Here is a 12,912-nt window from a genome sequence, read left to right on the forward strand (position 1 = left end):
AGGATGTGGAAGCATTGTTTTGTGCTATTTCTATTATCCAATCAGATTGGATAAACGAAGCCAGGGATGAATGGAAGAAGGGCGAAGAAGTGTGGCCACTCATTCAAAAGTTGCGGAAGATCCCAGTTCAAACAATATTGCTAGAACTTGACGAGGAAGGAAAAATCATATTGGAACCTGGAGCAGTCACAGAAACAAGAACCCGACAGCTACGAAATCGATCAATTTCAGAGTATCTCATCAAGTGAAAGAACTTACCCGTTGAAGATTCCACATGGGAGGACAAGAATTTTATATTGAAGCATCAAGAACTACGCAAGCGTTAAGGACAACACTTTTTGAAGGAGAGGGGCATGTTAGGTCCCTATACTACTAGTGTAACCCCTTATTCTTATTAGTACAACCCCCTTATTATATTGTTGTGTCCATGTAGTCCCCATATTGTTATTATTGTGCCCCATATAAGCCCACTATTGTTATTATTGTGCCTTTACATTATTATTGTTATGTCGACTCTGATTATATTATGACCCCTTAAAATCCTATATATAGAAAGGAGGTCTTATCATTTGTATCATCTAATAATTGTTCATTTGTGTAATGTAAAGGAGGTTGCCCCCTCAAAGAGGCTTATTTCTAAGGTGTTCATCTATCTTTTCTATCTTTTTGTGAGCTAGTTTCACAACACACACCAAGAAAAATTTCAACTATCTGTATGAGAAGAGATAATGATACTATCATTACTTACTATGCAATGTTTTCTATTGCTAGAAAATATAACATATACATTGTGGGGTGTTAAGAATTCTTTGAAGCTTCGTGATAGTGATACAAACACACTCTCAGTTGGAGAAAATCGATCAAACTTCGTTCCCTTCCATCTGATTCTTTAATTTTTATTTAGGTCACCGTAATCTGCATTTAGTTCCAGTTAAAATCCATGGCTTTCCCTTAGATCTGCCTATTTTCTCCCTTCTCTCTGTGCAACAATGGCACTTCACACTGAGAAAACAGTGTATGGAAGGGAATACAAGGTTAAGAACATGTCTCATAGGTAGACTTCGGGAGGTTGGAGATCAAGTTGGTTACGAAAAGTCACACCGGAGCCAAGGGACCGAGGCTCAAGGGAGAGGACTGAGTGGAAGGATCCCCAATTCATGCAGAGACGTTAGTCTTCATTACATGGGAGCTCTAGGTGTTAACCAATAACGTTCAGACATGGAATATTAAAAATGCATATGACAATGTATGGAAGGTGGAGCGTTATACTAGAGTTAAAAATACAGGGTTATAGACCGATGGCAAAGGGTTGTGGTATGCGGGAAAAGGACTAGCGCTCAGCTATGGTATGCTTGCAGAGGACTAGGAGTTAACCGAAGACTGTTAATATATATGGAATCAACCTCCAAATTTGATTGCTCAAGCATGGGCACTTGCGAGACCAGAGACTTGAAAACCTCTCAACTGCAACATTGTCGTCCAATGTGAATACCACAACAACTGTTACTTTTATGATGCCTCTGGAATAGAACATGTAGCAAGCACTATACCTACGTTAATTAGCAAGCGCTATACCTATTGATTCTAGCATAAGATGTGATTGTAGACTCCTCTCTATGGTGGTGTTTTGAAATTCCGGGGGTCCCACTTCCTTTTCTCAGATCACAACATTGCTGCTTGACAACATGTCTAGAAACATATTGTCGGCATCTCATAACTGTGATGGAAATAATAAAAACCTTGTGGATTCATCTCATGATGAACACAAGTGGTCGCCTACAGTTTTAAAGAATCAACTTTATTTCGAAAACTAGATCAATGGTAGCACTGAGACAAGCAGCAATGCTAATGATGTTTAGCTGATGATATCGGTCCCTAAAGAATTTTTGAGTAATGATGAAGAATTAATGAACGCCACCCCACAACTAGTTGAAGAAGAGCAACAAACTATGCCTCAATCTGAGCTCATTGCAATGCATAATGACTTGGGCTTAGATGTTGAACCATGCACGAGGGACAAGGAATTCGAAGGTTATATTTGGAGGAGGCACAAGATGAAATTCAATGGGGATAGATGAGACCCTCAAATTTCCTCCCCATACAGGTATATCAAGATGAGAACGATACCTTGTGGTCCAAGGAAAACAAGAAACTTTGGGTTTTTCGAATGGCCGACGTTACCTCCATTGCAGTGAAGCTTTTCTTTAGCTAGTTTTTTAGGATGCCTCCTAACATTGGTCAGTGGGAAGAGGTATCAATGGTGTAATGTTTTATACCTAAGTGGATATGAATTTGAAACTAATGCATTCAAGACATCGAAGATGCCTTTTCCATCCCAGGTATGTTTTCGTATTCAGAAGGAATGCTTGCCATTGCCAGAGGAAAATTTCAAGGCTGCGATTAAAGATAATCACTATGTGAAATGTAGCTGAAGGAAAGAGCCTGGGCAGCGGTAATAAACATACAGGCTTATATGACAAAGCCTTAAATTTGATGAGATCACAATTCAATTCCAAACCAAACTGATATTGGAGTAGCTATGAACCAACTATGAACCATACGATATAATGAACATAAAGTGACATGAACTAGTGCTCACAATAATCTCAACACATATATAAATACGACCCTCATATAAAGTGAAATTTAATTCAAGAGTAATGCTATAACTTCGCATATAAACCTTGAACTTCAATTAACGCACAGAGAAAGAACGTATATACTAGGATTTAGTGGGGAAGAGAGCCAAATTTAGGTTCTGTGTTCTAGTGGGTGCAAATTTCAGAGAATCTAGATAATGCCCAAGTCTAGAAACAAACTCAGAGAAAATGACCACAAAAAATAGTGGCTCAAATTGGAGCACGACAGGAATTCGCTTGCTTTGATACCATGTTAGACACATACATGGATGAAGCAATATGAAAGATAAACATTAGATTACTTTTCTTATTCACAATGATACATATTTATAATACATAGGAATGACCCTTGGTTTCATATTCCAAGTGGTCCCTTGGACTCCCTTTGGTTGTTCAGCTTCCACACCAACCCTTAGAGGATTAGGTGTCCAACAGGATGAATATGCATTGCCTCTGGGTAGTCGCCGAAGGATCTGGGCAAAGTTATCCATCATTGCATTCCTATGTTGCTCGAGAGCTTCCTCGAGCAATATTTTAAAAGAATCTCTTGCTCCTTCATCTTTATTTTCTTCTACCATGGGAGGTCGTCTGGTTTTGTGAGGTTGGTCTTGAAAAGGTTCAACCAGTTCGAGCCCTAACTCCTTATACCCAGACCTCTTTGGGGACATGCAAAGAAAAATAGAGAAACAACAAGCCACTATGATAGCATTGATCCAAACTTATACAAAAATGCAACAGAATATAGATACAAACATAAACACAGAGATACAACAAAAATAAACTTCATTTCATCAATATCAAAGAACTAAAGTATGCTTACATACATAATAGAAATAACTAACTCAAGCGATGGTAGCTTATCTCTGAGAATAGATGTGGGGGATACATGCCTCTAAACTATGTTACAATGAGGCACAGGGGCCTTTTTATTATTGAACAATAAGGGAAAACCCTAAATGACCAAAACCATAACCCAAGGAGATGGAATGCCAAGAGTTTGTGGGCCTCGTTAGTATTAGTTGGGCAGCCAACTTGTCGAGGTCGTAACTTGATCATATGATCTTCATTTTCCATGTATGATACCTCATTAGAAATATCTCTTCGAGTACTATAGGATTTTTTGTAGGCCTCTATACATAGACAAGGACCTACTGTAGACCTCAAAAAAACATCATTTAGTGGGTCAAAATAGCTCTAAAAGTTTAGGACCGGAAAAAATGCTAAAAATAGTAAATGTTCCTCTAATCAAGGAAACTGATGAAACCGACTAGAGGTCTAGGTGGAATAGGCGGGTGGCCACCAATATCTACTTCGATCATGAATCCCTTTCAAACATAAATAAGGAAACATTATTATGAATTAAATTAGTAACAGTTCTAGCTCTAGAGTTCGACTTTGGGTTTATATGTTTGAAGGATGAGGTTTAGTCGAAGTCCTTAATTCATATTTTAACATAAAATTTGAAATCAATTGCAGTGAAAGTCTACTGTCAAGGGTGAAGGTTCCATCACTTCATGTTTCCACCCCAACCTTATTGATTTTGTAATCAAATCCTTTGTATCCAGAAGTATCGTTATTGTAATTCAGAAAAGTACAACCACAAAGTCTTTATTTGGATTAACGTCAAGTTGAATGGAATAGAACTATCTGAACTAGAGTGGACATATGGATCATAGTTGATCTCCAAATTTTAAAGTATTTGATATGGAAGCCATAGTGATTTATAGCTAGCAACCAAATTATAGAATTTGGAATTTGCGCTAAAATTTATCAATATTGAAATAATAATCGTGGAAAGATATCTATATTCGCGAGATATTGGAATCCCTTGATCGATGTGCTAGTGGAGAGTTATCCATATCAGATTGAAAGTTAAAAAGGTATCCAGATTGGGACAAATATCTAGGTTAAGAAGTTATCTAGACCAATTATTGATTGCAAGCAAAGAAGATATCGAGATTGGGATTGATATCCATGTTAAGAAGTTATCTAGACCAATTATTGATTACAGGTAAAATAGATATTTTGATTGCTGGAAAATTTGGCCACGGAAACTTCTAGTTAAGCACTTGGTCACAACATTGGTCATACGTGCTAAATCATATTAAGTCTACAAAGTAAGGAATTTTTGGGATTGCATAGAGTTCACTATGTTAATTGTGATTAATTTGCGATTTATGGGAAGTGCTAATCACCCTAAATGAAACTCGAAATTGATCCATAGTCATGATTAAAGGGGATTCATGGTATGCACCACAACAAAATCAAAACCCAATGTAGAGAATTTGATCTAAGTCAAATTAGGGCACCATGGAATATGGGGAAAGTGGATGAATCACCATTAGTTACAATACCATGGCCTAATACAATGGCTTACTAATACTACATGCCTAAAAAACCATAATACATGTTCATATGATATTTTTTTAATTAATCAATCTAATTAAAAGGTGAGAAATGACATAAGTACTTTTGAGGTAAATCTCAACCTTTGATATCTGACATTCTAGACTATTCCATGGAGGTTAAATCCTTACCATCCACTTAATAGTTATTGATAATTAAATTAAAATTATGAAAATTGTATTTCAAAATTTGATGGTAGAGATTTAACCTCCCCAAAATATTTTAGAATATTTAGTAATAGCCATGAATCAAAGATTGAGATTTATCTTAAAATTAGTTATGCCGTTTCTACCCTTTTAATTAAATTGATTAATAGAGAAAAAATTCATATGAAATAAGTTGTGTTTTTTTAGGCATGTGGTATGATAAGTCATGGTATTGGTCCATGGTATTATAACAAATCCTATCTATTGGTTAAAAATCTCTATGGTAAAATATCCTATAAAATGTTTTGGAGTATACTTTAATTTCTATTTTGGAATAAGACTTCTAGAATTTTGATTTAACTATCGATAAATACTAGGTAGATGGGATATTTACCTTCGACTGAATATTTTACAATATTTTTAGTAATATCTTAAAAGCGGTTATGTCCTTTCTACCCTTTTAATTAAATTGATTAATTAAAAAAATACCATATGAACAAGTGTCATATCACATGAATTATGACTTTCTGGGCAAGTGGTCTTCATGAGCATGGTATTATAACAAAGCCTATTTACAAGTTAACAATCTCCATGGTAAAGTGGGGTAAATCCCCATGATTAAGAATCTTGTTATATTTTTTTAAAGGTAGATATGTTTACTTTATGCATTAATTCTTTTTATAATTAATAATAATAATAATAATTTATAATAAAGTTATATTTTTTTCCCCTTGGAAAAATCGTAATTTTCATTAATATTAAGGAAAATTGCATGTTGTGTGCATATGCAGTTTTTATAGCCTGTAAGCCTGTCAAAAAATAAAAGAAGATATAAATATGTTCTCCATGTAGGGAGACAATTCCTTAGATATGTGCTATTTAATACTCAAAATTTTAAATTACTCTACGTAGAGAGTATTTTTTGTAACATGAAACTGTATATGTATAAGCAAAATAAATATAAACATAAAAATAGGTCGTATATCAGATGATATCAGGCTCCTAGTGAGCTTGTGCAACATGGTCCATGTAGGGGCGGTGGTAATACTAGTAGTGCTCCCCTTCTCTTTGTTCCTGAATCATCCAGATGTTGCGTGGTCGGATCGCTGCCTCTTTGGAAAGTTTGTCAGCGAGTGAGTTTCGTTCCCTGTAGATATGATGACATGCAAAACTGTCAAAAAATGTTATATATCTATGTACCTCATCCAATATGTGTCGCAAAGTGTAAGCATGACATGTTGTTGTTTTGTTTATCCAATTGCATACAATTTTTGAGTCACCAAATACTTGTAGATTCCTGCAGTTTTTTTCAATTGAAAATTGAATGAGATTTTTGGCTGTGATGAGTTCTGCATAGTTGTTTGTGCCTCCTCCAAGTCCCATTTGAATGTGATAGTAATGGGAGTTAGTTAGGTATAGAACGACACCCCCTCCAAATCCTGCCTCTTGCGCTGATCCGTCAAAGTAAGCCCAAGGTTGGGAGTGATCAATGGATTCAGGGATGATATGTCTAGGTGGAGTGTTATCATCACCATTAGGTATATTACTGTAGTCGAAAAGGATTTGGGTGATGATGGAGGGCCAATGGGGGGCGATGTCTAGAAATTCATGGCAATCCAAATTTCCCAGCTAATGAGGAGGGGAGGTCCCTTGCCTTCGGCGAAGATGTTGTTGTCCACCAATTGGCCCAAACCTCCCTAATAGATTGACCCCTCCATGAGTTGGTTGAAGGGGTGTGTGAGAGTGTAGAATTCTAGAGGTTAGTGGTGATGGGGCAAGAGAGAAATAGGTGATCCACTAATTCTGAGCTGTCTTTACATAGGCAACACCAAAAGGGCCCATGTTGACCCCTTTTGATTAGGTTTTCTCTGATTGGGGCTTTGTTTTTCAGGATTGACCACATGAACAATCTTGTTCTAGGGGGGCTTTGAGCTTCCACATTCCTTTCCACCATATATCAATATGTTGTGGTCTATGTCTATTGGCAAGGTGTAGATATCCTTCTTTGGGAGAGTACCGACCATTTTTTGCTATTGCCCATGTAATCTCATCTTCCCCTTCCAATATTCGGATGTGAGACTCAGTAAGAGCTGATGAGTATGCCCTCTAGGGCTGGTGCTAATGATGAGGTAAGTGCAGGCTGTGGGCAGTCTTCCAAGCTTGGTGCAGGAAGGTAGATCTCTCCTGGTTAGCAATGTGGTAAATGTGTGTGATGCCAATCTCTTTGAGATGCTGGATTAGTCCTTCAGGTAATAAGTGTTCATTCTCGCATCCTATCCATGGGTCAAGGCTGATACGAACAGATGTCCCATTATAAATTCTCCACGTAAGTCCGTCACAAATTAGTGACAATGATTTCAGTATCGCTTTCCATATGTTTGAGATCCTAGATTTGTTCTAGCTTGTCTGTCTCAGCCAATCCATCGACCTTAATGGATCAATATATTTTGAGGAGGATACTTTGATCCAGAGGCTACTAGAGGTGATTAATTGCCAACCTAGCTTGGCCACTAGTGCATAGGAGAAATCTTCCAGTTCCTTAATGCCCCAGCCTCCCCATTTCTTAGGAATGGACAACATATCCCATTTTGCCCATGCAAAAATCCTCCTTGTTTGTTTTTCTTTCCACAGGAATCTGCAACAGAGGTTTTGTATTCTTGAAAGGATACCCCTTGGAATCCAAGCACGTGACATCTAGTATACCGGGGTGGCCTCGAGAACAACTTTAATAAGAACTAGTATTCCAGCTCTGGAGAGATACATATGATACCATATATTAAGTCTCCTTTCTAGCTTAGAGATCAACCATGTCCAGTTAGCTATTTTCTATCCAAGTGGCTTTAGCCTGTATCCCAGATACCAGAGTGTTACACAAAATATTGTCACCATGACTATTTGCAGTCAGTATGGGTCTATCATCATTCATACTGTCCTCCTTAGCAAGTCTCAAACCTCAGCTCTTCATGTCAAGCTTTGAAAATGAGAGAAAGACCTTAAAAATCAATAAAGCTCTGGTTCCGCACTTTCTCTCACTGTTGCTTGCGGTCCCGCATCCCCTGTTCATGTTACTTGTGGACCTGCCCGCTCTGTGTGTAAAGGAGTGGGTGCGGACCCCTGTGAAAGTCAAAAAGGCACAAGTTTATTCTTAAAAACTCACTTTGGGTTAATTCTAGATGATTCTAGAAGGAATCTTGATGTGGATGGTTCGCTCCTAGGTGGTTCATGCATCCAAAACTGAAGGAGCTAATCCCTTGATGAGAGGAGCTTATCCCTTTGAAGGAGGGCTTTATCCCTTTGAAGGTGGACCTAGTAACTTCCCTCCATTGCACTATAAATTAAGGCATTGGGCTGGTTGCTAGGGAGGTTAGAAGCTGAACATTTTTGAGGGTAAATGCTGTTGGAATTGAGACTTCCTAGTTAAGCTTGAGAGGAGAGATTACATACCTTTTGGCTTCATTGGGAAGAGAGTGAAACTTGTCAAAGTAGAGGAGACTTCTTGCTGGACCCTGGGAGGAGCTTGTACAGCATCAAGGCATCAGGTTGTAAAGTTCTTCTTTGATTAAAGTTAATACAATCATATTCATTTTTCTCAACAAATTGTCTTATGTGATTTGTTTCATGAATTCCTTGATCATCATGATGAATATGCTTTGTTATATTGGCTTTTCACGTGCTATTTAATGTGTGTGCTTGTTTGTGTTTGCAGATTCTTTACAAAGGAGCTCATTTGGATCAACGGAGCGAGGCTTCCACAAACTTGCATTGGACCCAAGGTAGGCCTAAAACACTTGTTTGCCTTTATTTATAAATTGCATATTTAGAGAAAGATAGAATTTGTTTGGTTTGCTTGTCGCTAGATATCATTAGATACTAGGGAGGTCGATCTTGTCCGCAAGAACGACTCATTCCATGTGACAAAATGTCGACTCCACTGGGGACTTGAATTTTTGATTTTTTCCTTTGCTTATACTTTGACTTGAGAAATTGTGTCTTTGTTTTTGTTTTTGGCTTGATGTGTGTGGGATTGGGTAGGTTTAGTAGATCTTGTTTTTTTTTTTTTTTTTCCATACTTTTGGGAGAGGACCGCACCCTCTGCTTGTAGCATAGTGCGGACATACCCGCACTTTTGCTTTACACACAGAGCGGTACCACACCTGGGTGAACCGGGGGCCTGCGGACCCTGTCAAAATTTTGAAAAACTTAAGATTTTCTCTTTCAGTCAGCTTAGGATTAGTTTAGGTGTTTTTAGCCTCTGTCCAGATCTGCACGTGACTCGTCAGGAACTTTTCTTAGGTTAATTCCATTGGTATTCTTGTTTTAAGCTTTTATCAATTGGGTGTTTTGAGTCTCTTTTTTGAGAAATTCCTAATTTGATTTCCTTTGGTCATTACTTGGAGGTTTGTCTCAATATTTTCACAATTTTGCATCTTTTTGCTTTTGTTTTTGCAAAAAAAAATTCTCCCTCATTCGCCGGGGGGGGCTAAATTGTGTATGAGTGTTAATCACCTTTGAGTGTTTTTATTTTTTTATCTTTGGAACTCTCACCCAATTTTCTTGACTTGCACTTGATTGGTTCTTAGATTACATTAGAATCATCTTGTGTTTGAGAATTCTCTTGCATAAATCACATTTGCATAATTAGAATTCTCATTTTCAGAATATGAATGAAAAATGTGCATAGATTACATTTGCATACGCTTCAAGTGAATTGTGCATAGATTACAATTGCATAGTTTACATTATGAAAAATCAATTGTAGATTTAGATCAGTTTTCTTTGATTTGAATTTACATATTTTTATGTTTGTTTTTAACACACAAAAATGAAAATAAAAATAAAATGTTTTGGAATTGATTTGCATTAGTTTTTCTTGATGAAATTAGTGCATTAGAGAATTTGTTATATTTTCTCTTAGTGATCAATTTTTTGCATTGTTGGAAGTGAATGGAAACTCTCTCCTTACTTTAGTTAGGATTCATCGAATTGAAAAGATTACATTATCATATTCGATTGCATTCAGTTTTGGGTCGGGTCATAACACCATTGGTTTCATATCCATTTACCCTTTTGAGTAATAATAGCCTAAATAACACAACGCTTAATTAAAATTCATCTAGTAATTTTTACTTTTTTAGGGCTCTTTCCACCAATCTAGCTTAGGCTAGTGTCTTCGAATAGGTTTTAGTTAACTCTCCAAGACAGTAAAACAAACAAGTAGTTGATCTTACGGTAGGAAGAAATTCCAATTGTTACATCTATGCTCTGGGAAAGCTCCTCTTAAAGGAGAAGCACGAGATCATATCTGAACCAGTGAGGTAATCAATCCTTCCTCATTGGGAACGATAGCAGATATACACGTATTAAAAATGGTAAACCTTGGATTAACCATTGTCGAGGAGCCTGGGGTCACTTGTTGGTAAACCTTGGATTATGTCAAGGAGCCTTCAAGGGGATTGAGCTTTGTTACTCTGCCCTTGCATGTGTATCGGATCGTAGACTGTTCCCCTAGGTATATTTGTTTCTGTTGATAACCATAGTGATCATAATCTATAGGATTCTTTCCTAAGGTGACGGTGGAGGGAAGATCCCATTGTTCCTGGAGAAGATGTTGACTAGACTCAGTAGGATTTTCTGGGGGGTTCTCTTCACTCGAGATGGTTTAGTGGAGAAACTTGTGCCAGTCTATTCATTAAGCAGGTTGTCGGGGTAACTGTTCCAACCGCCATTTCAGTATTGAATTCTGCAACGTTGGATTTTATCACCAACTAGTGTTTTCGGTATGGAAAGTTACTGTTTGTGTGTGGTTTGACTCCTAGATTTGCTAGTGAGTGTTAATTTGTTTATTTTTACTTTTAGAGACCATAAGTGTGAATTGTGAATTGTGAATTTTAATTTTAAATTGTTAATAAAATTCACTGAAGTTGAATATAATGGCAAATGTTCCGGAATTTACCAACCAAGGAACCCCTCTTAACGAGAATCCTAGTACTTTTCCTTACTTTGGAAATGTTGGTCCTCCTTATATGGCTACTTTGTCATTACCTGGATTTACAATAGGTTTACCGATATGGTTATTTTCAACTTCGTTGGCCCCAAATACTCCAATTGTTCCACCTCAACTGAATGCTTCACCTCAACAGAGTTCACCATCTCAACATCACCAACCTTCTGTGGACCATTTACCTTCTTCGCCTAATTTTTCTTCCTCCATTTCTTCCTCTTCGCTTGGTAAAAGCCTTGACGCTAGTATCCAGGTGGCTAAGAAGAAGAAGAAAGTGAAGAAGAAGAAGAAGCAAGATAAGAAAGAAGTCAACTAACCAACCACGACTGTAAGTGTTAGTTGTGTTGAGGAAAACTCCGACATGCATCGTAAACCCAAATACCCTTGCAGGCTTTGTAAGGGTGACCACTTCCTTATCAATTGTCCTGGTATTCCAAAGGTATTGGAAGTATGGTCAGAAAAATCTCATCGACTTTCCATTGATCCATCAACTAGTGATAGTCAGGTTCCTGGGAAAAAGGGTAAAGTTAGGTTTCCTTGTAAGTTATGCAAAGGGAGTCATCAAACTCACATTTTCCCTCACATGGATGAAGCCTCAAAATTGTTGGAAAACCTTACTGTTCCACAACAAGAATTTCCAACTGGTTACCGTAAACTTTCTCCCAACCTACCATCAACTGATGGAGTGATTGATCTAATTTCAAGTACAATCGATCACACTCTTCCATTGGAGAGTGAAACTCATGTCACTCAGGTTGATGATCCATTAGTTGATCAAGTGGTCGATTCAATTTCACATTTGGTCGATCCCACTTTCCCTTTAGAGAGTGAACTTCATACCGCTCAGGTTCTTCTTGTTACATCAGATTCTTCTATGCCGGGGGGCATTTCACCTGTTTCTACAGAATCCCCTCCAAGTACTGAGGTCTTTTCCTTTGATTGGAATAGACTGACAGAACCTCATCTTCCTTCCTCCATCCCTTTCCAAATCATTGTCAAGGTTGGTGGTAGGGACATGCACCACACACAGGTAGATGAAGGTGCTTCTGTTAGTATTTTATCCTCAACTACTTGGAAAGCTTTGGGTTCCCCTAAGCTTGCACCTATTACGCAGAATCTGAAAGCTTTTAACAGAACCATTAATGAACCTTTAGGGATCCTTCCTAAGTTTTCTATTACCTTGGAAGGTAAAACTGTCTATATTGATCTTATGGTAGTTCGATGTCCCTTGGATTTCAATTTACTCCTTGGGCGAGACTATGTTTATGCAATGAAAGCTGTAGTATCAACACTCTTTCGCGTGATGTCTTTCCCTCACAATGGAAATATTGTGACTGTAGACCAGCTTTCGTTCCCTAGTCTTGTTTCAACTACCAATAATATGACACCCCTAAATGTTCCTGATTCTAAAATGGTATCTACCCTGCCACGGGTTAATTATGTGGCAACTGGTCCCATGTTTTCAGTTACCGATGTAAGTGAGCCTCTCACTGTTTGCTCATCTTCCTTTGATTTAGATCCAGTAATTGACATGGAAAACTCTATGGGATTATTTGAACACGATGTTCTTATCCCTTTTGAGTCCCTTGACATGTGTTCCTTCCAGAGAAATATTCTTCCCTCTAAACCTCTTGGAAGCCATGATCAAGGTGTGCCCATTGACATGTCTTTCTTCCAGTTGGAAGCCATGATCAGTGAGCGTGAGGATAGTTTTTTCCTG

The sequence above is a fragment of the Pinus tabuliformis genome, chromosome J (assembly GCF_031772625.1).
Source record: "Pinus tabuliformis cultivar Carrire ecotype Pingquan chromosome J, CPIR1, whole genome shotgun sequence".
NCBI classification, from domain to species: Eukaryota; Viridiplantae; Streptophyta; class Pinopsida; order Pinales; family Pinaceae; genus Pinus; species Pinus tabuliformis.